The following is a 24,728-nucleotide window of genomic DNA, read 5'->3' on the forward strand; positions in this document are numbered from 1 at the left end:
TTAGCTGATTGGCTAGTATGGTTACGTCGATCTGTAAGCCAGCGCCACAGCATTGGTTAAACTAAAGCATGCTCAACCCCACCCACATCGTCTGTGTTCTTAACCAGTGATATATCGGATGGAGGTGGTGTTCGAATGTAACAGCTCGGTTTAGTAATTTGGAGAATTAAGCCCTTACCTGTTTTTGATAAGGCTATCAGTGAATTAATGAATTGCATAAGGGGGATTGTCAAGCCGGTGAAACACTTTGTAGATGTTAGTAATAAAAACAGGCACGAGTGTGTTTTTGTTTTTACTTGATTGTACTGGCCTGATGTATCTCAGATCTAATATACAAGGTTTTGCTGTCGGTATTTAGTAAAACGGAAAGCACATTTTTCAGTGGTCGCTTGGAGTGTTCAGACAGGTTAATACTTTAATTAAACGAACGTAGAAGGACAGATAGTAAACATGGAAATAATGTAATAATTGTATTTTTTTTTTCTTTTCCCAGCTACTTTAAAATATAGTTACTGTAGCTAACGATTGGTGCACTTATAAACGTTGCCCCCTCAGAACAAGCGCAGTAGAAACTGGAAGGGACGGGCGATACACAATGCAAACAGAAACAGGTACTGGAGTTTTAAAAATGTATGCTTTCATTCAATCATTTCTTCAATGGTGATCAAGATGCAAACAATTAATTAAAAAAGCTAAAATAGTTTGGAAAACTTTAGTCATGTCCAAAGACTAATGATTATGGACAGGACATGTCTATCATCTATACAAATCTCATTGTTCATATAGTTTATTTTCTGCAATTTACTTTTGAGATGCCTTTTTATGAGTGATTTAGGTGAGCTGCCTTTTGGACAATTAAAAAAACCCGCTTATTTTATTGTTTCTGTGCCTTATCAGTATGCTGTACATCAATATGAGTTTTGGATATTGCTTGAATTATTTAGAGCATATGAATTGCGAAGGTTGCTGTTTCTGTAACTCACACTGAAGCAATTGGGTCAGTGGATTATTTTTTCTAAAACGTTAATAAGAGAGAACCTCTAAACATTGCACTGTAATTGGAAAAATGCTAATGCAGTAATGTGGTACTGTGCACTTATTTTACATAAATTAGATTCTGCCTACGGGAACGAACGGTCGCTTTAAGGGAGGGGGAGCGGGGGGGGGAGGGGGAGGACCAACTGTACCTTGGGTGATGTTAATGTGTGCTAAGGGTGCTATATTGCACATACAGATGTTGGTAGACACAGTGCAATTGCAATTAAATAAAGCAAACTATATTGACTGTGCAGTAAAGACGTGTGTTTTTCAAAAATACAAAGATGACACTTTCTCTCCATCGGCTGTTTGCACATTGTATCATGGGATTGGCATATTTGATCAAACACATTTTTAATAGGATGTAATTTACGAATAACATGTATGTTATTTCTGTAAAAGGACGTTCAAGGGCAGCAGATTTTCAAAACAAGTAATTATGTAATAAATTAAATAGAAGTGATCCGTTATCAGTGTTCACATGTAGCAATTTGTTTTGTTTCAATTACATGCTGCATTCCTCAGCTGGTGCAGGGGCTTAGAGCGCCGTGCGTAAAGCAATGCAGCAGAAGCGAATTCATGACCCGCTCGCTGGGGCTGCGGTGGGTGTCGAGCATCGCTGTGCTATGTATTGTGCTCATTTGCTTTGTAAATTTAATTGGGTACGATATATGTATAAGTACACACACACACACACACACACACAAACATGTAGAATAACAACCCCGAGACAGGAATGCAACACACAACTCTGCAGAGGACTTTAATTCTGTCACCAATAATATAACATGCATGGAGTTATAATTTGGGTTGTAAGAATACCCTGGCGTTTATTATACTTATCTGGCGATAAAGAAATACCTGTAATTATGTCGAATTGATATTCCATATTTTGAATATAATGTATTGTGTATATATCGGGTCATCTTTCATCGCAAACAATTTTCAGCTACATGAGGAAATAATGCCATTCTATGATATGCAAGGAATGTGAACTTTGAGGTGTATATTGTAGTTTTTAGTTTGTCTGGATCTTCTTTTAACATTTAACAGGTAGTCTGGAATTGATATGCAATTATAATTTAGATTCCAGTGTGGTTTATATGCCAGTGTAAACATGCATTTTCATATTTGCGGCGAGAATCTTCAGTTTTGTAAAGTGAGGTAAAAGCTGTGTAGGTTTGGTTTTGACTAATAATTAGTAATGTATATTTCCATTACAAGGCTTTTGTTAAATTTAACAAGCTGCACAATTTTCTTGATGACGAAAGTGACCGTGTATGTGATCTAAATGTTGATATATCTCGTTTACATAAGCTGTATGATTATTTTCATTGCAATGGAATTTATTCTAAACACCTTGATACAAAAAAAAAACAAAAAAAAAACCTGCATTGTTTTCTAGTTTAAACCCGATTCGGAGCGCCGAGACTTCCCAGTCTTCTATTGAGTCTTGCACTGTTAATGGGATGCAATGGGATTTCAAGGTCCTGACCACATCTGGTGCAATTGGATTTTTCCCTTTTCTTTCCTCTTACTTTTGTTCTCACAGCTGTGTACATTTCGCATGACACCCTGACTGATCCCTGACAGGTGATGAATCGGGACCAAGCAGCAGCACTGAACAGCGCCGCGAGCTCAAGCTCTTGCCGACTCTCTGGCGCCAGCCTCGTGACGTCACCCATTCAAAGCCGCACTCCAGCCAGTCCTTGTGGCGCCGTTTAGGCGGCTGCTATGGTGACGGACGGGGTCTGTCAGTCAGCGCGCGCTCCCAGCTGATCAATGGGTCTGAGCGCTGAGAAACTGGAGTTTAATTCGTCACTTCGGCCCTTCAACGCTCCGGGCCCGCACACCTGCATCGATTTGCATTTCTTAAGTTACACTTTATTTGGAATAGGGTCATTCCTCAGCATAGTTTTGTAATTGGAGATACTTACACATAATGAAACTCAGCTGCTCCGAGGCTGGACCAAAATTTAGCTTTGCTGTGTAGAAACTGAGGAAGGAGTGAAGGGGCACTGTCTATACCGACTTGTCAAGTCCTGTTACCTGGCAAGCGTACTGCTCGTTTGTAGGCTAATTATTTGGAGTGATACTTGATTTATAACATAGGTTTATAAATTGCTTGAAGTAAACACCTGCCTGCTACCTGCAGGAGTGAAAATCTATTTACATTTTAAAACTATTTTTACAGGACAAACAGCAGCAGTTTGTGTTGCGGATGATACCGGTTGTTGCAAAATGTATGTTTAGTAAAAAAAACCAAAAACCAACAACAACCTATAATATAAACAATTACTACAAACCGCTTTTTTATTTCACCGTCAGGCTGTCCTAGTTCAATATATTGCAATGTATAAGGTTAAGCAAGTTTAGTAAGGCAGAATGTCTTTTAAAAGAGGAATTGCTTTTATTCTGTTTGTGACAAAATGGATTTTGATAGTTCTTTGCTAGAAAGTTAGCGCAAACGTCTGCCCCAAGTGTGTTAATAAATAAACTTTAAACTCTGTACGCGTTTCATTTTGTAAGTATTGAAGCGCTAACACATGTGATTACATGCAGAGTATTGTAAGGTTAGAAAAGGATAGGCTATACAAAATTGTGTGACTAGTAAATGAGATTTATTAAACGCACAGGCGATGAAAAGAGGTGTAGTGTATTTGTATTCCCACTAAACTACAACGTAATTTTTTAAAAACAATATATAAACTAAACCTATTTAAATATATCGTTCAATGTAACATACATTCAAAACGTTGATTATTAATGGAATTCAACATTTTTCAGGATTTGCTTTTTTTTAAAAAAAAAATCCTTTTAGAACCCTAACTACCAACGTACACATAATTGACAATTCTCTCAAGTGAGCCGATCTGGAACGACATTTTTCCGTTCACAAAGGATTTCCCTGTTACTTTTGTTCCGGTCACAAAAAAAAAAAAGATTTTGAAGAGATAAGGCCTGGAAAACAGTGTGCGATTGCCAGTAAGTTGACGGGAGATCTGCAGGCTGGCGTCAGGAAGTCTGCGCCGCCGCCTTTTGCTGTTGATCCAGCTTTTTGCAGCTGCACTCCCCACACAATCAGCCTGTAGAACAACAATGCTGTAGGCAGACTCTTCTCTTCAAAGTGCTTATTTTTTTTTCTTACGCCGATCCCTAATTTGAGTCTGTAACTCAACTCTGTTCACAATTCTGACACTGTTTGTCCATTACCATCTGTGGGAAATTATCCCCACCGAGGTCAAAAATTCAGCCAAGCATCTCGTTCCATGAGAGAGAGAGAAACATTTAATGCTGTAATACGAGTTTGAGGCTAATCTTGAATGACCCACAATCACGTGCATTGAAGTTCGTACGTTTTCAGCATTAAAAAATAAAGTCCAGCACAAACTTGAAATCGTGATCACTACAAGCAGCTTACATTTGCCACAATGTGCCATCCGCTTACTATGTCCCATCCTTAAGCCGTTTGCCAAGTCATTTCCTTCAGATTTTCGCCTCTTGGTGGTAGCGATTAATTTTGTTCCAGACCTGTCATTACTGCTACATCATTTAAAGCACTGCTTTAGAAAGTCTCCTCCTGGTACCGCGCCATCACGTTTTGCAACTCTCGTCCATATGTATAGGTAGTGCTTTATCTGACGACCGGTAATTTCCATGCCACAAGGAAAGCCGGTAAATGTAGTCTCTATGCTTATGCAAAGGAACTGCACGCTGGTTTGTTTTGCAGCCTCCAGCCCCCGGAAAAAAAAGTGCTTATAACGAAGTGTAACTATAACTCCGGTAGAGTTTCAAGAGAGCTCAGAATTACACACTGTTGCATAGAAACAGAGGTTACCACCACGCGCCTGTCGCGTGCCGCAGTGTACACTTAAAACAGTGGCGCACGACTCTTGTAGCAACATCAACCCCCCCCCCCCAGGGGCGTGGCTTTCGTGTTTAGCTATTGTTAGACCTGAAAAAAGTATAGCAACTTGCATCATCCCCCGTGCAGATTGAAGAAACGACGTCATCGGTACTAAGTTGCATTTCTGTGATCTAAAACAAAAACACATCAACATGTAAAGACAGTTTAAAGTTTTTAATTCGGTTCGTTTTTATACATACGTATAATAAAACACCTTGTTCATCAGTCAGCAGTGTTTACTTAAAAACACATTTAGGACTCTAAATTGTTATTTGCAGAATCAAAATATGATCAAATAGACCGCTCCACTTTTGATTTTCTACTATAATTTACCTTGGGCAGTTTATATCCAAATTCACGTGGTCTTTTCTCCTTTTTATTGTTTTATTTTTGTGTAAAAATTAACAATTGTTTTGGTTGTTCAATACAAAAAGATACCCGTCAGAATCATACTTTGCATATTGATCACAGTGTACGTGGATAGGCAACTGCACAGAAGATATGGTAATAAAACAGAAATTCTATATCAATGTATTAAAGACAAAACAGACAATCAGCTGTGGCATTAATGTTTAATGGAGATTTAATTGTAATCCCCATTTACTTCCAGCTTTGTGCTTTACCATTCTGTTGATTTATAGGGATTCTTGCACGTTTGTATCTGAACTGTGCTCAGAGAACACTTTCTTTGTGCATTCCAAAAAACTGATGGACTTATTGAGAGATTCCTTTGAACTACAAAAATAGATGTTTTGTTAAGGCTTATCTAACTCTATTAAATGTATTTGTATTCTTATTGTGGTTAGTTAATTAATTAATTAATTAATTAAATGTATTCATTCCTTCATTTAGGATTCCAGACACAAGGAAGGTACCATTGTTCAATGCATCCGGAAGCCACATCTTTCATAAGGTAATTTATGTTTGTTTTAATTATATCATTTTAAATCAGTTTAATTATTCAATTTACTGTGTGTTGTAAGATGAATCTGGTAGCCTGATAATGTGCAGTGATTACAGCATCCTCACCCAGTTATTGAATCTGACAGTTTTTGAAAGGAAACAGTGATACTACAGTGACTAAAGTCCTCTATCTACTGGCCACTGTCCTGCACAGGCAACAATGCCAGCATCCACAAGCAACACTACTAATAATGTGTCTTAAATAATAACAATGGTGGGATTACACTGTTTCCTAGGTTACAGGCTGTGTTGTATACAGCTGTCACTGCCATGTTAATTTTTTACTTTTTTGTATGCGAGATATTATTATAGGATTTTAATACATTTTAATTTAATTGTTATTACTGCACGATTAAAACATCTAAAACATCTAGTCTAACTGACAAGGTTCTACAATTATCAGGAAATGTAAATGTAGAAAATCAATACATAATGATTTCCATTACATGAGAGTAGGTGTTAAAACTTCATGCTGATATTGGACTCGGCTCTCGCCAAGATAAGCACCAACTAAGACATAGCTTCTTTCACTGTAAACTAATGTGATCCATCTGCGTTTCCTTCCATCTGATGTAGATATCCTTCTGCCTGGTGTTGATGGCTGAAGTGTAATGCTAGCTCCAGGAATCAGCCTATTTTGCCTTCCTGGCACATCAGCACACACAACGGCTGCAATGCTGGCTCCAGGGATGAACCACTGTGCGGCCTCCCTAGCGCATCAGCATGACAACTGTCTGGACTGAGCTGAGTAGGGTACTTCTCTGGGGTCTTCAAGTGGGCACCTTTGTTATTTGGTATGTTTTATTAAATTCAAGACAAGATCTATGTGACACAAATAGTGGGTTTACACTTACAACTCGGGCCTGAGATTCTTATTATTTGAGATTCTTATTATTTTAGTCACCCGTGTACATTTGAGCACAGACCTGAGCTGGTGTTGGCCCCTGAACTGTAGTGTGTGCCCAATGATGCCACCCCATGCATGAAGACACTTCCAGAGGCAGAAGTGTTTAAATCAACAGGAAGCCTGTCATTTGTGTCACTTGTGTGTTTCTATTTTAAGGTGGTCATTCCGTAGTAATTAAGATTTAATTGTGCCATCAGAAATGGAGCAAAGCGGGGCTCCCAAGTGGCACATCCGGTAAAGGTGCTCTGCGTGGAGTGCAGGATGCGCCCTATAGCCTGGAGGTCGCCGGTTCGAGTTCAGGCTATTCCACTGCCAACCGTGGATGGGAGTGCCCAGGGGGTGGCACACAATTGGCCGAGCACCGTCCGTGGGGGAGGGCTTAGGTCGGCCAGGTTGTCCTTGCCTCACCGTGCACCAGCGACCCCTGTAGACTGGCCAGGCGCCTGCGGGATTGCCTGTAAACTGCCCAGAGCTGCGTTGTCCTCCTACGCTGTAGCTCTGGGTTGGCTGCATGGCGGGCCTGCAGAGTGAAAAGAAGCAGCTGGTTGATGGCACACGCTTTGGAGGACAGCATGTGTTCGTCTTCGCCGCTCCTGAGTCGGTGTAGGGGTGGTAGCAGTGAGCTGAGCCTAAAATACAATTGGCTATTTCAAATTGGGAGAAAAACAGGGTAAAATCAATTGGCGACTACTAAATTAAAAAAAAAAAAAAGAAATGGAGCAAAGCATTGAAAACTTGTATATCTGTACCGTCTACTTGTCAAACAACTCTGATATGTAAATAACACCTTTTAAATGTCCTCTTCCAAAGTCTCTTCTTCAGGGGTATGTGGACATTTTAAAGAAACAGGTGTTGTTGTATATGTTTACACATCAGCCTGACAACTCTTCTTGTATATAAATGTAAACAAACTTTATTTTCTTACCCATGAAAATATTATTTGCTATTCAAAAAACACGAAAGTTATTAGTTTAATAGCTAAAAAGAAAAGTTTAATAGTTTAAAAGTTTAAAAGATAAAAATATTTCATTCTATGGGGCGAAATACAGTCCTTTGTTTAAAACAAGTGATTTGGGGGCTCCCAAGTGGCGCATCCTGTAAAGGCGCTCCGCGTCAAGTACGGGATGCACCGTATATCCTGGAGATTGCTGGTTCGTATCCAGGCTATGTCATTTGCCAATCGTGACTGGGAGTTCCCAGGGAGCGGCGCACAATTGGCCAAGCGCCGCCCAGGTAGGGAGGGCTCAGGTTGGCAGGGTAATCCTGGCTTCATCGCGCACCAGTGACTTCTGAGTCCGGCAGGGCACATGCGGGTCTGCTGTGGAGCCATTCAGATCTGTGTTGTCCTCCAGCAGTATAGGTCTGATGACTTCGCTGTGGACCTGCAGTGCGGAAAAAAGATGACTTGGCAGGGCACACTTCAGAGGACGTGTGTGTCTGCCGTCATTTCGCAAAGTCGACGCGGGGTTGTAGCTGTGGACCGAGATTAATATAACATACAATTGGCGATTCCAAATTGGGGAAAGAAATGGGGTAAAAAATCCATTGGCAACTAATAAATTAAAAATAAATAAATAAATAAATAAAACAAGTGATTTTGGACCTGAAGCTAGTGCTTATACATAGATTCACATCATGGCACATACGATGATACACTTTGAAAAATAAATCCTATACACTTAAACTGATTAAACTTCCACAAGCTTGCGGCTTTATTTTTCGAATTATATAATTCTATTGTTAATGCCGTAATGCATATAATTCAGAGATGCCAAGGGCTGGCTTTCCTTAACAGTGAGATTTATAGCCCCAAAGAGTGAGATTCAATGTCAAAGAGTGAGACTTTCCAGGTGTGGTGTTAGGTCATTGCTTAAGACAGGGTCTCATCTTTGGTCCTTGGCGACATCCAATAGTCTAGGCTTTTAATTAAACCAGCACTTTAGAGTTTGTTTTAAAATGTACTCCTCTCTCCTTTTGCACGCGTATAGAACACGGGCCGGTAGTCTCCGTGGTTACGACAGCACACAAGCTTGGAAAGTGGCTTACCGTGCTCTAAGTCCCAAGCCCGAGGCCCCGGATGTACTGCTGTCTCTTGCAGCCCCTGAGAAGAAGTATTTAAAATCTTTATATTTACTCAAAATGGGCTTACGGGTACCTTATACAGGCAAATTGGATTTGACATTGACCCGAGTTACAAACATTGATGTCTTATTCAACTTTGTTGTTAATCACGGATTTAACTGTAATTAATCGACACCACTAACATTTACTCAAAATGCGTGAGATAATCTTAGGAATGCGTGTGAGCGCGAGATAGCATGCTAATGTGCGAGTCTAAAAGCATGTTACTTTTAAACAAAGGACTGTATTTAGCATGTAAAGGAAAACTTTTATTTTCTTACTGACTTTACTGTAATGATTTGTTTAATTCTAGAACATTTCCTCATAATGATACATATCAAAATACAATCACAGTTAATGTTTGTAGATATGTGTGAAAAATAATATTTCTGACAATAAAGCTTTGTGTCAAACAGGCTTCTTTCACATTCATCCCACATCAATTCTGCACGTTTAAATGTCTTTTCACATTGTATCGCACAAATATATATTTTTGTTGTGTTGTCTGAGTAACAATCCCAACTTTCTGTTGCTGTGTCTGTGCCTGTTTGTCGCTGACAATGAGGGTATTGCCCATGAGTATATGTGGTAAACATGAGCTGACTCAGGGAAAGATGTGTTCACAGTAGAGCAAGCCACTTTTAGGATGGCAAGACCTAGGATGGCTGTGTTTACATTGCAGAAAAAAAGACCAAAGCCGTCTCAGCGTCGGCTTAATAGTGGCTCGTGTCAATGAGGTAAAACTGTGTGTTAATCTGCATTTTTAAAATTTCTATAGTGTGTCAAGCCAAAAGCAATGGAAAGCTATATTATGGACACAACAGTGCTTGGTGAATCAAGCCACCTGTTTAGTTTTTTTCTGAGCCACACCTCCTGTAGAATAAGAACATATCATTACTTACAGCAAAGCAAATCAGTGCTCTTTGTAACACTTCCCCTTTATCAAGTACAGGTGGAGGTGGCCACCCATAATGGACACCATTTAAATGTGACTAGCAGCTGTAACACATGCTCATATAGAATAAAACAAAGACCAGGGAAACCTTATGAATATACGTATCAACCCACGCTCTGAGCTTCCATGGGCTCTGGAAAGCTGAAGACATCTCCTGGCAGTTTGCTGTTGTTTTGCAGCAGCAGACCGATGTTACTTCAGAGGGAGGCAGGCTTTTTGTTACAGGAGCCTCTGAGGGCAAAAGGTTAACAAGACTAAAGGAAAGTTTAATCTCCTTTGAAAATTGCTACATTGACTGAGAGGCAAAAGTGTTTTTGTTCGTTGGATATCTACATGGATTTTTGCAGCGATCAAATATTTTCTTTTTATGAGAGCTGTCTGTGAATCAGTCCGGAATAACCATAAATCAACATATGCTTGTGTATCTGTAAGTTTTTGCCTTTGGACAATAGCTCTGAATTGATCACTAAATGTCAGTTTATGATAAATTCATGTTGATTAAAATCTTTATGTTTTAAAATCATCCATCCCTCCATTAGCATTTCACTTCTTGTTTTAATACATTTTATTATTTTTATTACTGAACTTTGAACTCTATAGAGCCGCCTTGTTAACTATTGATCTGCACCTGACAGGACTCTCTTTACACATGCTGTCCATCCTTCATTTGTGAAACCGTGGGGAAGGGGAATGGCTCCTAGTTAAATTCCCTGTTAGTGGACACTCTTCCAGAGAAGCATTGAGGACTACAATGGCTCTACATGAAATCGATGTAGAGCCAATAAACACTGGTTACTCAATTCACATTGACTTCACCCCTTTCCCATTAAAAAAAAGAACTCCTTCCTGACTTGCATCTATCATTGATTCGATCTGAATACTTTAAACCCACACTAACTACTGAGTGGCAGCAAATTCCTATATTTCTATTGGAGAGTCTGTTTGTGAGGTTTAAAACGAGATTACAATTAGGAACGGAGACTTGTTTGCGGGATTTAAAGCTGTGTTACTGTTAGATAGGGAGGATTTAAAACAAAATGTCAAATTGTTGAGAAATGTAAAAAAATGCCTAGACACACAAAAACCCCAGAAGAATGTGCCCGAGGATTTTGTTGAGTAAGATAGGAAAGGAAAGAAGGTACAACTTAAGTGTGCAAGTATTGTCGAGTTACTATACATATTGTGACAGAAAAAAATGCCCAAGCATTTTGGAAAGCAACCGAAAACAATACTTTCATACAGTATATAAAAAGCGAAAGCCCCAAGGAAAAAAAACAAAACAAAAAAAAACAAAAACGATTTTGGGGTATTTTGAAAATAGCTAAAAATAAGCACTGAAAAATGACGTTAATGAAAAACAAAAAACATAAGTCCTAATTAAGAAAAACATAAGAAAGGTTACAAACGAGAGGAGGCCATTCGGCCCCATCTTGCTTGTTTGGTTGTCAGTAGCTTATTGATCACAGGGTGCAGCTTCTTGAGGGATCCCAGGGTGTCCGCTTCAACAACATTACTGGGGAGCTGGTTCCAGACCCTCATAATTCTCTGTGTAAAAAGTGCCCCTATTTTCTGTTCTGAGTGCCCCTTTATCTAATCTCCATTTACAACCCCTGGTCCTTGTTTCTTTTTTCAGGTCGAAAAAGTCCCCTGGGTCGACATTGTCAATTGTCAATTTTGAATGCTTGAATCAGATTGCCACGTAGTCTTTGTTGTTCAAGGCTGAATAGATTCAGTTCTTTTAGTCTGTGTGCATATGACATGCCATTTAAACCTGGAATAATTCTGGTCGCTCTTCTTTGCACTCTTTCTAGAGCAGCAATATCCTTTTTGTAACAAGGTGACCAGCACTGAACATAATATTCTAGATGAGGTCTTACTAATGCATTGTAAAGTTTTAACATTACTTCCCTTGATTTAATTGAACACTTTTCACTATATATCCGAGCATTTTGTTGGCCCTTTTTATAGCTTCCCCACATTGTATAGATGAAGACATTTCTGAGTCATCTTAAAGGTCTTTTTCATAGATTCCTTCTTCAATTTCAGTATCTCCCATATGGTATTTATAATGCACATTTTTATTGCCTGCATGCAGTACATTACACTTTTCTCTATTAAATGTAATTTGCCATGTGTCTGCCCAGTTCTGAATGCTGTCTAGATCATTTTGAATTACTTTTGCTGCTGCAACGATGTTTGCCACTCCAACTATTTGTGTGTCATCTGCAAATTTAACAAGTTTGCTTACTATACCAGAATCTAAATCATTAATGTAGATTAGGAATAGCAGAGGACCTAATACTGATCCTTGCCCTAAGTAGTTAATATAGCTGTGGAATATGAAGTATGATTCTATGAATACAACACAAAAAATTTTATAGCATTTTATGTGTCATTATCCCAAAGCACAAATGATTACACTGAACACGATTTTTACGATCCGATCCAGACCGGCTACTACAGGACCCGACCCGAACCAGCAACCCGTTGCAGCAGCGTCTTCTTACCCGCGACCCGATCCGACCCACTTTAATAAGACCTGCAACCGACTGAACCCGCCGCAAGTATTTGTCCTTTACCTACTTACTGCCTGCATTGACTGACTCTCTCACGCGCTCAAATTCACACACAGATATCTCTACCATCTCCACGGATTGAGTGTATACTGTGTGGTAGCTTTCTCTAGTGGTCTGGATATATTTTAACATACTTAACATATTGACCATCTCTACTTATTTACTATAAAATACCTGGCTATTCCCACCAGCTGAAATAGAGCTACACCTGTGCTTTTGCACAGATGATGTAACAGTTTTGTGGCTGTCGTTCACAAAAACATAATGACAGGTTTTACAAGCAACGAATCCAGTCAGATGTTAATTATTTTCATTCGCTATGATTCCAAAATAATTCCACACTTCTGATTTACCTCTCGAACTATTATCCACTACATGATATAAACCCTGCGCTGTCTTTTGTTTCATCTCGTCCACATACATTTTTAATATCACTAAGCAGACATGATAAAAGGATCTTGCGACGTATCAAACATGCGGCAAAGCAAACCCAGAACACTGCGTAGTCAGCTGATTCCTCCCTAATCGCCTCCTGCTTTAGTGCAGGAAATACCGGTACATTTACATTCTAAATATGTTATTTGGGAAAGGGTTACAGACGAGTATACTGAAAGGACTGATAACGATTTTTGGTTATTCAAATTCAGGCCTGACCCAAAAATGACATTTTCTGACCCTCACCTGAACCTGAACCGCATACCGCGAAAATGTTCACATTCTGATGTCACATCCACAATAAGTAGCATGGATTCAAATATGAATAATCTTATAAAATAAAATATTATTTCCTATTGAATTCCAATTAAGTAATTGCCTGTTCATTATCTTATTTATGTGGCCACTTGAAAACTGTGATTTCAAAAAATGGGTATGGGCAGAACAACCAAACTTTATCTTGTGAGTTAAATTTAGATACATTTGAGGCTTTGTTTGTGGTTTACATGCACAGCATAATGCTTGCGATGTGATGACAATTTATCTTGTTCTGTTTGTCCATGAGTTGGCCAGAGTACACTTTCCGTTCAAGTTTTTCTTTTTCAAGTCTGATAATTGTGGATGCTGAGAATGTGAGACAGTTGATGGCTTTGCCCTTCTAGTTATAAATATATTCTGTGTATATTTTTGTCTTCCACACACCTCTTGGACATGCTCCCTAACACCAGACTTCCAGCTGCAAAGATGTTTATGTGGAACAGAGTCATAAATTTTGTGAACCAGTGGAAAGCAGTTTCCTTTTCACCCTATGGGCCATGTACAACTGCTTGTATCTCCCATGTTAACTACTCAGTATTGTAAAGGGGGATGGGGGCTGATAAAGCATGCCAAGTACTAAAGGGCAAATTAGTTATTAACAGATGTGGCAGAGCTATAAAATAATTGGGGGGTCTGAATGGGGTGAAAAGACTGGGCTTGTAGTGAGGGGGAGAATACACGGCTGTCCTTTTCTTTGAGCAGGACCATGACTTCATTACCATGTCAATTCTGGGAAAGGACCATGATTTAGCACTGCAGTTGGCTGGATCCATATAGAGTTGATGAGACACTGAATGAATAGTGAATGGAACCACTGCTGGAATCTGCCTCCAGCTTTGTTCCCAGGATGGCCGATGAAAAGAACCTGAGGGTAAGGCTTCACAGATGGTGGAAATAGGTAGAAGTGACTTGCTGCCACTTTTAATATTTTTAACTGATAATTTGCTTGTGTAGTTAGAACACTTGATTTGATTCTGAGATACCTATGTGAAATGCATCCTTGAAACTAGAAATGTGTTAGTACTGTGAAGAAAAAATAAAAAATCCACAGATGAATCAAAGTATGTTCAAAGGCTGTCACTTAAGCCTGCTTCACAATGTAAGACTTATTATACTTGAAAGCAAATGGTCTTACAAAACCTCCTGGTGTTACAGAAAGATGTGAATTCTCAACACTGTAAAAACCAAACAGACTACAAAAAGGGCAGTCTGCCTAATAGTGGCCAGTGTGTCTTCTATAAATATAAGGTAATTGTTTAGCGAGAAAGTGTCCTTATTTGATAGATTTTTAGCACTGGCCACTTGTGGCGTGAGGATCAAGATTGCTGGCTATTACTCAAACAGCTTAATTACGTGCTTGATCCTCTGCAACTGAATGGCTACAAGGTAAAATGACTGAGACGTGAACTGGGTTTTATTTCCCCCAGGAGAGTCCATATAAATTAAATATACCATTTTGGTTTCAGGTGGTGCCATGCAACAACTGCTCAGGTTTGCAGCTGGTTGAGACAGAGGCACATAACCTCCTCGCTCCTGAGACCAGGTTTGTTAAGAGAAAATGAAATTTGGCAGTGAAACGTGTTATTTGCTTTACATGAGACCACATAAACATACAAAATATGGGACCAATATTTGGGATCCCGAAATACTGAACGTTCAGTATTCTGAATGTCCCTGCACGAGGCCTCTATAGCTGATGGGAGCGCAGGCAATTTCAAATGTAAAATGTTTGGTATACTGAACAAAAGGACCAAGGAGGATAAGGGTCACAGGGTTACACAGTTGCTGAACTAGGACTGCTGAGGCTCTGGACCTTAGCCCTTTACTCAGATCATTGGACCTCAGTTTGTTTAAGCGAATTGGTACCCCTGATAAAACAGTATAATTGGAAATATTGAAGTGCATTTTGTGGGAATATTAACTTTTTTGTGGTTTGGGTGCGGGTCAGGAAATGTAACCCTTTTTTGGGGTTTTGTAAACCTTTGTGAATTTTGATAAGCTGAACAAAAGTGTTATCTGTTCATAGCATCTTTTCTTTATCCTTTCACAGGTGTACAGTATAAATGTATAGGTAAAGTATCAACAATCAATCAATCAATCCTTATTTTATATAGTGCCTTTCATAGTGGACCACCATCACAAAGCGCTCTACAAATGCAGTAACAAGAAAATCCATAATACTTTAAATATAGAGAAATGCATGACATGCTATACAGTAAAAAAAAAAAAAAAGCATAATACATTAAATACAGTGGAAAGTGCATAATACATGAAATAGTAGCAGCAACACAACAGCTAATAGCAGATATCAGGCTTAAAGAGCATGGAGAGCAAGAGAGAACAGGTGGGTCTTGAGGGTTGATTTAAAGTGAGCGATGGTGGGAGCATCACGCACCAAAGCTGGGAGAGAGTTACAAAGAGTTGGAGCGATGAAGCTAAATGAGCGTTCTCCAAGTGTGGTGCACTTTTGCTTGGGGATAACAAGCAGGCCAGAGCCGTAGGACCTCAGCTTGCGGGCAGGGACATAGCGTGAGGAGGTACTTGGGACCTGTGTGATGGGGTATTGTAGGTGAGCAGGAGTTTTGAAAATAATCCTGAACTTTTACAGGTAGCCAGTACAGCAAGACGGGAGGTGATGTGATCACGTTTTTTACATCTGGTAAGGATCCTGGCAGCGACATTCTAAACTAGCTGCAGTTGGTTTATGGTGCGTGCCGGGAGACCACCATATAGAGAGTTGCAGTAGTCTGGTCGAGTCGAGGAGAGAAATGCATGACAGAGTATCTCCACATCTGGGAGGGAAAGCTAGGGACGGACTTTGGAGATAATTTGAAGATGGTAGTAGGAAGATTTGACCATGGAGGAGATGTGGGCATCAAAGGAGAGGTTGCTGTCAAGAAGTACACCAAGGCTTCGTACTGTGGGGGAAGGCAGCAGGAGACAGTTTCCGAGGTTCAGGGCAGCTATATTGAGATTCTTAAGTTGAGTTTTAGATCTTAATAGAAGGAGTTCAGATTTGCTAGTGTTCAGAACTGAAGAAAATCGAGAGTTTTTTTTTTCGAGAGTTTTGGAGAGAAAAGGGAGATTGGCGATAGGACAGAAATTAGATAAGTCATCTGGGTCAAGGGAGGGTTTTTTGAGTACTGGCATAACTAGGGAAAGCTCAAGGGCAGCAGGAACCGAACCAGAGTCCAGGGTCAGGTTGAAAGTGTGCATAATGGAAGGAGCAACATAAGAGGCACAGAGACGGACAAGGTTAGTCGGCCAGGGGTCCAGGGGGCACATGGCAGTAGTTGATTTCAACAGTAAACCGGAAACATCAGCAATGGAGAGAGGAGAGAAAGAGGAGAGGGCTGGATGGGCAACCGGAGGAGCGTCAATGTGGTCAAGTAATAAACTGGGTTTGTGGTGGGAGAGTGTAGAATAGATCTTGTCAATTTTGTTCCGAAAGAAAGGGGAGAAATCATGACAGGTAAGAGAGGAGGATGAACGGGAGATGGATCTGTCGGTGGCTGGATTTGGTCAATGGTCTTGAAGAGAACATTGGGTTTATCGTGTCCCATAGTTATGATTTCAGAGAACTACATCACCCTGCCCACGAGAAGCGCACACCTGCAGCTCATGAGACGGTCGGTCCAGATCTCTCTGTGAAGCATTAGTCCAGACGACCTCCACTTGCGCTCGAGCTTGCGTCAGGCAGACTTAAGCACTTGAAGTTCGAGAGAGTACCATCTTTCTTGACGGTTCTGGTTGTAAGCCTAGCAACAGTGTCGATGATGTGAGTAAGGGTGGCGTTGTGGAGGGTAACCGCATCATCAACTGAGACAACAATGCATCTAGACACAATGTCAACTGTCAATCAAAATACAATGACTGCGTAGATCTGTTTCTTTCCCCTTACATTCCTGAGAATGTTTAGCCTTTATATGTTAAACTACTGTATGTGTCAGTTACGCTCTAGTAATCTTGCTTTCTGAGTAGAAGCTTCAGGCTGAAGGGAGGGAAGGGACGCAAAGCAGAGCAAGAAAAGCCTGGGGTTTGTTAAATCATTGCTTAATACAACCAGTGGCTGTACATGCAAAGTTAGGGTTATCAGGATTATGTAAAACTAAGTCCCCATTACCACCGTTCACCAGATGCACAAAAAAATGATGCCTCAAATACCACCCAGATTCAGATACTTTTTCTAAATAATATCCTAACTGTAACATATATACAGACCGACACCACATATCCACAGATTCTGACACTGATTTTCTTTTAAGAATGTGCTTAGCAAGTTTTATCACAGGACGATTTGTGCTCTAGATATTTGTAGAACTGTATAGTCAAGAGTATTTTTTTTTTTTGCAGTGTGGAAGGATCGTCCTTCGGATGAGACATAAAACCAAGGTCCTATTGTAAGTGACTGCAGCAACAGTTGTGATGCATAGTTCACCCCCTAGTCTCTGTAAGTCGCTTTGGATAAAAACGCCTGGTAAATGACTAAGTAATAATAATAATTTGTAATGATGTCAATATTCCACTTTCTGAAAAAAATAAAAAAGTTCCTCCCATAAAGAATAACCAAGGCAATTCTGAATTCAGAACTAGGAACCTAAGGTGGGAAGGCAAGCTCTCTACAACATTAGACCATGTAATGCTCCACAAAGCAACGTCAGTAGTCATAAATCTTACTGAGTTCTGAATAATGAAACTTACAACATTTCTTAAATGTAAGGCAGATGGAATTTTTTATTTTAAGCTAAAATTTCCAACTCCTCAACTGTGGATCAAGGACTCTTGCACTCTTGACTCTTGGATATTGCAGACCCTCTTAAAAAAACAAAAACAGTCCTGCTGGTGGGAAAGACAAAGACATACACAGCTGTCTCAAGTCACGATACACAGCACAATACTGTAGACTGTTCACTTTGTTTATTCATTTTTAAAGTAACCCGCTGGTATCAGTAAAAAGGTTTGGTGATGTTATTATCCCAATATGTTTATAACTTATCTTGTTTGTATGCAAAATCTAACGGGATTCAAGCTGCTTGTTTGTGGAATCGATCTCCAAATCCTCTATGTATTCTGGATGTAAATCAGTTTTGAGCTGGACTTGTGTTGGGAGTTTAATCAAATTTGTTCCTTTGAACCTGATTGTAATATATATATATATATTGAGATGAGGTGTACATGTGCACCATAACTTGGGGGTTTTAGGACCGTGGTGAGTAGCCATTTTGGGACCCACATGGGAGGTCAGAAAATAGATGCTAGTTTCCAAACAATTGGACAGATGCAGCTGGTTAAGCTGTAATCACAGGTGTATATAAACTGAAGGTGTTTGGAGAGGAGAGAAGACACTACCAGGAAAAGGATATGTGGTGTGGTTTTTGAGGAAAAGAAACTTAAAACAAGGAACAAAAGGAGATTGCCTTCCCTGGCTTTAGAGTTAAAAGAAAAACAGGGTTAAGTAGTGCTCCAAGGGAGCTAGGATTTTGTTTGCTGTTGTTGTTTTTGTTTCATTGTAAATAATATAAGTGTGCAACCTGCGCTAAAATATAAACACAGACTCTGAGACTTTCTTGGTGCACCCACACAAAAGAGGTGATAGAGCCCCAGGCCATCCTGACTAGAGGGGCTTCACCTAGGGTTGCCACCTGGCCCTAGGAACACTTTGGGACGGGACAGGGTTTTTAAGTTGCCCTTAAACCGAAAGAAATAAACATGTGAATTGAGCACTAAACACTTGCTTAATTAATACTGCTTCTTAATTATCCAAATCATTGTGATAATAGAAATCTTACAAAATAAACAATTATAAACCTTGAATAAACATGTGTGTAGGTTTATTCAGGATACTTTTTTATTTTGTAAAATTAGTATTTCAGTTAAAAATTGCTATTTATATCCCGTTAATTAGTAATATAGAGCCCTAATTTACTGATCTGGTGTTCACGCTGTCTGGTGTCAGGAATAGTGAACAGCCTGTCAGTATTAATGATTTGAGCGGGAGAAGGCTATATACTATTAGAAATGATAAAGTTTAAACTTTAAAATACATATTTTTAAAACTATTAATAAAATAAATAAATATTGATGATGGTACTTATTTATTTATTTATTTAATTTGTTAAAAGCTATTATTGTATTGTCATGCAGCCTCGAGATAATGAATCAATTTAGCAAAGGTTTATCGCTCAATCCAGGTGTTGATTTCCTTCAGTTTAAAGGCAACTTCAAAATCCTGTTCTGTCTCACAGTGTTCCGGAATTATGGGGCCAGGTGGCAACCCTAGCTTCACCACAATATATACACATACAAATGCAACCAGAGTGAAAAAGCGAATTAGAATAATTTTGGATCTAGCTACTTCTCACTTATTAGAGGTGCACATTAAAAGAATGAGGACATATCAGCTCTATGACTAGCACCAAGTATTTGCTAAAGTTGCTTATTGAAGGCTGAGGAATAGTCACAGTACCATTACAGTAAATCAAAAGCTTCTTTGGCATTATCTAGTTTCCCTTTTGGCTCTAAAGGTTTCGAACAGATGTCGGGAGAGAGGACAAAATGGATTTCACCCACAGAGAGGAGCTTTTCTTGCCATTACTAATGGGAAGCTCCTTCAAATGCTAATGCACACAGTTTGTGTTGCTGGGTTTGCATAGTGATGGTGGGAAACCATCACACTCTGACACACTCTTTTGTTATTAAGCAAGAAAATCTGCTCTTCTAAAACAGCTAAGCTCTTGGAATGGTGTGACCACTTACTAGTCAGTGAACATTAAAATAATAATAATAATGAAACAATTTAGAGCTATAGAAAACCTTTACCCTTTAAGTTTGACACCCATGCATTTACAGTACTACATCAGTTGCGGTGACACCATTGTTTAAAAAGATCAGGGCAATGGTTGAGAAATGCACCCAGAACATCAAAAGACACTCACACTTTACAAAAGAAAATATTCTTTACTCCAGTTCTTAACTCCTAATACAGTGTGCATAACAGACAGTGTATTTGAGGGACAGTTTGTCTTTTAGTTCTCCAGCAGTACTAAAACAAACTGAAGTGTCTGTAAACACACAGAACATGTTAGATGACTGGATGTAATATGATTGAATGTAGGCGGGTGCATGTGATGAATGCTGCCTAACGTGCACCTGGAAGATCCTTATTGTGACTGAGTCTCACCCAATCAGAGGGAACGGAGCCCTCAAATTCCATGTCCAATAAAGTTTCAATAAAGTCTTTGTCACTTCTGTACAGCACTGCTATGACCACTGGAGATGACCAACCACAATATAGGAAAATAAAAAGAAACCTGAAAATATCTCAGTACAGCTTCGTGATGACCAGGGTTCTTCCTTAAATACTGATGAAATGTTCAGCTTTTGCAGCAAAATGAAGAAGTGGGTAGCAGAACTAAATACAACTTCTAAGAAAGCTGACTACCAGAATAGATACCATCTCGTATTTTACAGTTACTAACAGTGGGTAATTGATAATGCAAGAATCTGATAACGAATGTTGCTCTTTAGTGGAAGCTTGTGAAAACTACACAATCATTTAAACATACAGGAAGCAAAAGCATTTTAATTTATGCCTTTTAAAATTCACAGTAAAGTGTAGTCTACTTGGTCATTTTGTTTACACCTATTGATTTCAGGAAACCAGAAAGAGTTCATTATGCTGGTTGTAATTAGCATCTCAATAATTTAAATGGCTTGACATTAACTTATTCTGAGGAGCAAGGCAGGCAACTTAGTTTTCAGTATAATAACAGACTTCCTGTTTAAACCAGGAAGTTTGCAAACTGTTAAATGAGATACAGTGGGTTATTTTTTAATTTTCAAAGCTTTCAGCTCCTCTACTCTATACTTTTTAGTGGACATATCTTTGCATCAGGACAGGGATATTTTGTTACATTGATTTGATACTATCCAGTTACAAAAGGCCTAATTGTTGTAAGGGTCAGTGAGTCATTTCTAGTTCATTTGATCCATTAGCCTAAATGTGTATTACTGAGTTATTCTAGAGACTAGAGGCTAGAAACTGCTTCTCTCACCTCATTTTTGTGTTCTCTGGAGTCATGATATCTGTGGTTTCACTTTTTCTTTCCAAAAATAGACTGATTGAGAAATGGAACATTAGTTTTGTTTTTAGTATGAACCAACACACAATGGTAAGCCATTGAAGTACCATGTTGCCTACTACACCAATGTGCTGGCGTATCAGATCCCAACATCCATTGTGTTCTACTAATGGTTGTGCAAGGATTTATTCAAGGTATTAATGGTATGGTATATGGTAATATGGTATTATGGTAATATGTGGGCAGCAGTGTGGAGTAGTGGTTAGGGCTCTGGACTTTTGACTGGAGGGTCGTGGGTTCAATCCCAGGTGGGGGGACACTGCTGCTGTACCCTTGAGCAAGGTACTTTACCTAGATTGCTCCAGTGAAAACCCCAACTGTATAAATGGGTAATTGTATGTAAAACTAATGTGATATCTGTATAATGTGAAATAATGTGATGTATGAAACAATTGTAACTCGCCCTGCTAATAAATAAATAATAATAATATACTGAAAGGCCCTACACAATGAACTTTGACTGGGAAAAAAGGATTGACTTGTTCATTTGATAAAAAAAGCATGTAACATATTTGATAACTTGAAACTTTCTCAGAGTCTTTGTAGTTGTATTTCTTGTTTTGGATATCTATGTTTGGCTAATTGCAAAGTAAGATCTGCAGCCTGATTTCACCCCCATGAAGATTTATCGCTACACAGTCATCCCAACTAGCAGCTGGCTTGATAAATTTAGCAGAACTGATAATCATCCCTTCTGCCATATCCATGTGGAAACTTTAAAGCACCTTTTCTGGGCATGTGATGTTGTTTAGGAGCTCTGAAGTGATGTCTACCAGTTAATGCCTTTCCAGCTGTAAGATACTTTTTTCCCATTAACAGCAGTTTATGCCTACAGTACTTTTATTATTATTATTATTATTTATTTCTTAGCAGACGCCCTTATCCAGGGCGACTTACAATTGTTACAAGATATCACGTTATACATTATTTCACATTATACAGATATCACATTATTTTACATACAATTACCCATTTATACAGTTGGGTTTTTACTGGAGCAATCTAGGTAAAGTACCTTGCTCAAGGGTACAACAGCAGTGTCCCCCACTGGGGATTGAACCCACAACCCTCCGGTCAAGAGTCCAGAGCCCTGACCACTACTCCACACTGCTGCCCCTTTGCATATATTCCACACACAATATATCTGAGACTTGAAGAGATGATTTTTCTTTAGTTATATTTATTTTACTATAGCTTTAAGACAGACTGACGCAACAGATAAGAAACTTCTTGATACCAGCCAGGACTCTTCCACAGCTGAGACCTCCTCCTGTCTTCCAGCCTAGTCAGGTGCACACTGATAACAAAGTATCTAATCTTCTGTGCTGCAGATTCGCTTCTTCATTTTACTCCTGTTGATGTAAGAAAACAAATCTTTGGCAATCATAGATATCACTGCTCTTAATTTCCCCTGAAGCCTATCTCTGTGAACTCTGGCCTTGTTTTGAGTCCATGTGAGGGGTATCTTTTTCAGTTCAGGAAGTGGAGTCTCGAGAGACACATTTCTTAAGTTTCATACCTACAGCAATATCTTATGTTCTGTTTTATTTTTACAAAAAAAAACCAACATTTTTTTTTTTTTTTCTAAATAATAGAAAAAATGGTTTACTGTCATTTAGATTTCTTGGAAGACGCACAATGCATGAATTGTTCACCTGTATGTCCCTGTGCTACCCTGAAGGCCAGTCGTTTAGAGCTGAATAACTTTGATTTACCAATTACTTTTCACTAAGTCGGTCATATTGATAGAACATGTTTATCTAAAATGAGTGTTATTTATTTATTTGTTTAACAGCTGGTAATAAACAACTTAAGAATATATAAGAAGTTGAATTAAGTTCCTTCAAGTGTGTTTTTCTCTTTTGAGTAAGTGTTGGTTCATACACTTTTTGTAATAAATTTGGATTGTGATGTACAGTAGTCTCTTATTGACAAACCATATGATAACAAACGTTGGGAACAGCTGGCTTCCCTTTTCACATACTGTATGCAAGTGTGTTGTTGTTTTTATGTTTATATACACATGTATGTTTATTTCAGTGATGCATCTGGTGCCGTTAGTAATTACAGACTACTTCTAAAGAGCCAAGATTTACAGAAAATAACATTGTAAATGCTGTGTGAGCTTTAGTGTGCTCCTCATGCATTACATGATTTCAGTTACCCTGTTGTGTATATATATAGTCTCTATGCACAGTAGATATGAAATAATCTACCTTCAATGCAGCTTTTTATTATTCTATATGCCAATGTGTAACATCCAATGTGTAACGTCTATGTCCCATATCTGGATGATTCAATTTTTGCGCCTGATGTGCTCCCAAACTGCTGCGACAGACCGGTGACACTCCACAGACTCCACATATTCAGGCCCTGTTAAAGGACAGGTAGGCATAGTGTGACAATGTGAAAATATTCCCACCCAACCTGACAGCAGTCACACATCCTTTCTGCAAAAGATAATCTGTCTGTGTCACACCATAATCACTGGGATTGCAATCCATCTGTCCCTGGAATGTGTCTTTGGGTTGAAAAAGAGGGGACGTGAATGGGGGGAGAAGGGAATGTGGTGAAAAACCCTTTCAATGGGTCTGAATAATTAAATAGTTCAATAATAATTCAGTCTTCCAATCAAAATTACGAAGAATAAAACGTCTTCTTTTGAACTTAAACTCCCCGCACATCTGCTACACGAAGCACTAACAGATGTCTTGAGAGATAAAATCTTCAAGACGTTAATGTGTATAATTTTTAACTGGGCCAGTTTAGAAGCACAGAAGGTGCTAATCCTTTATCGCTTTTCAAAAATAAGTACTGTAGACAGCTGGAATGATAGATACAGGAATGTGCTCAAAAGCTTTGTTAGAGAAAGACGCATATTAAATAAAGTGTTTTTTTGATCCATATTCTTTCAGGAAATTAACTGGCTCCTGCTTGAAAAAAAAATGCATTCCACCATATACAGTTAACCAATCACCATACAATTATGCAATGCATGTATTTTTCTCATGGTATTTATAGAGGTTACCCTTTTGAACATGCATATGTATTTATTAAAAATAAAATCCTGCCCCTTTGCTAGTTAGAGGAAGTGAAAGTTTGTAAGAGGATGTGGCTTGGGGCACAGAGGTTAAAAAAAAGCCTCTCCCTCTTTGACGATGGGAATGCAGGGCAAAGCAGACAATAGCTCTTCTACACGTTCTACATTAAGATTGGACCTCTAACAGTGAGCAGCTGCCTAGGAGATGCTCATGCAGAGTATGTTATGTGCAGTACTGGTGGTAAAAGCACTGCATGAGCTAAAACACAATACGTAACAAAATGATTTAGCCAGTTATCCTAACTTGCAATAGTTTTGCGTTTTTAG

The 24,728-nt window shown here is 39.0% G+C and overlaps 1 long non-coding RNA gene across 3 annotated transcripts; it reads left to right on the forward strand.

The window, feature by feature from the left end:
• The first annotated feature begins 37 nt into the window (after positions 1-37).
• Positions 38-18,884, forward strand: LOC117410546 (uncharacterized). 3 transcript variants are annotated; one of them, XR_009328967.1, is made up of 6 exons: positions 38-611; positions 5,798-5,858; positions 6,485-6,702; positions 13,923-14,091; positions 14,687-15,291; positions 17,574-18,884. It is a non-coding gene; the product is annotated as an uncharacterized LOC117410546 (long non-coding RNA). The 3 variants fall into 3 exon arrangements; XR_009328966.1 differs by having other exon boundaries at positions 14,687-14,763; positions 15,271-18,884; XR_004545700.3 differs by having other exon boundaries at positions 14,687-18,884.
• The last annotated feature ends 5,844 nt before the right edge of the window (positions 18,885-24,728 follow it).

This window comes from Acipenser ruthenus, chromosome 6, assembly GCF_902713425.1.
Source record: "Acipenser ruthenus chromosome 6, fAciRut3.2 maternal haplotype, whole genome shotgun sequence".
NCBI lineage: Eukaryota > Metazoa > Chordata > Actinopteri > Acipenseriformes > Acipenseridae > Acipenser > Acipenser ruthenus.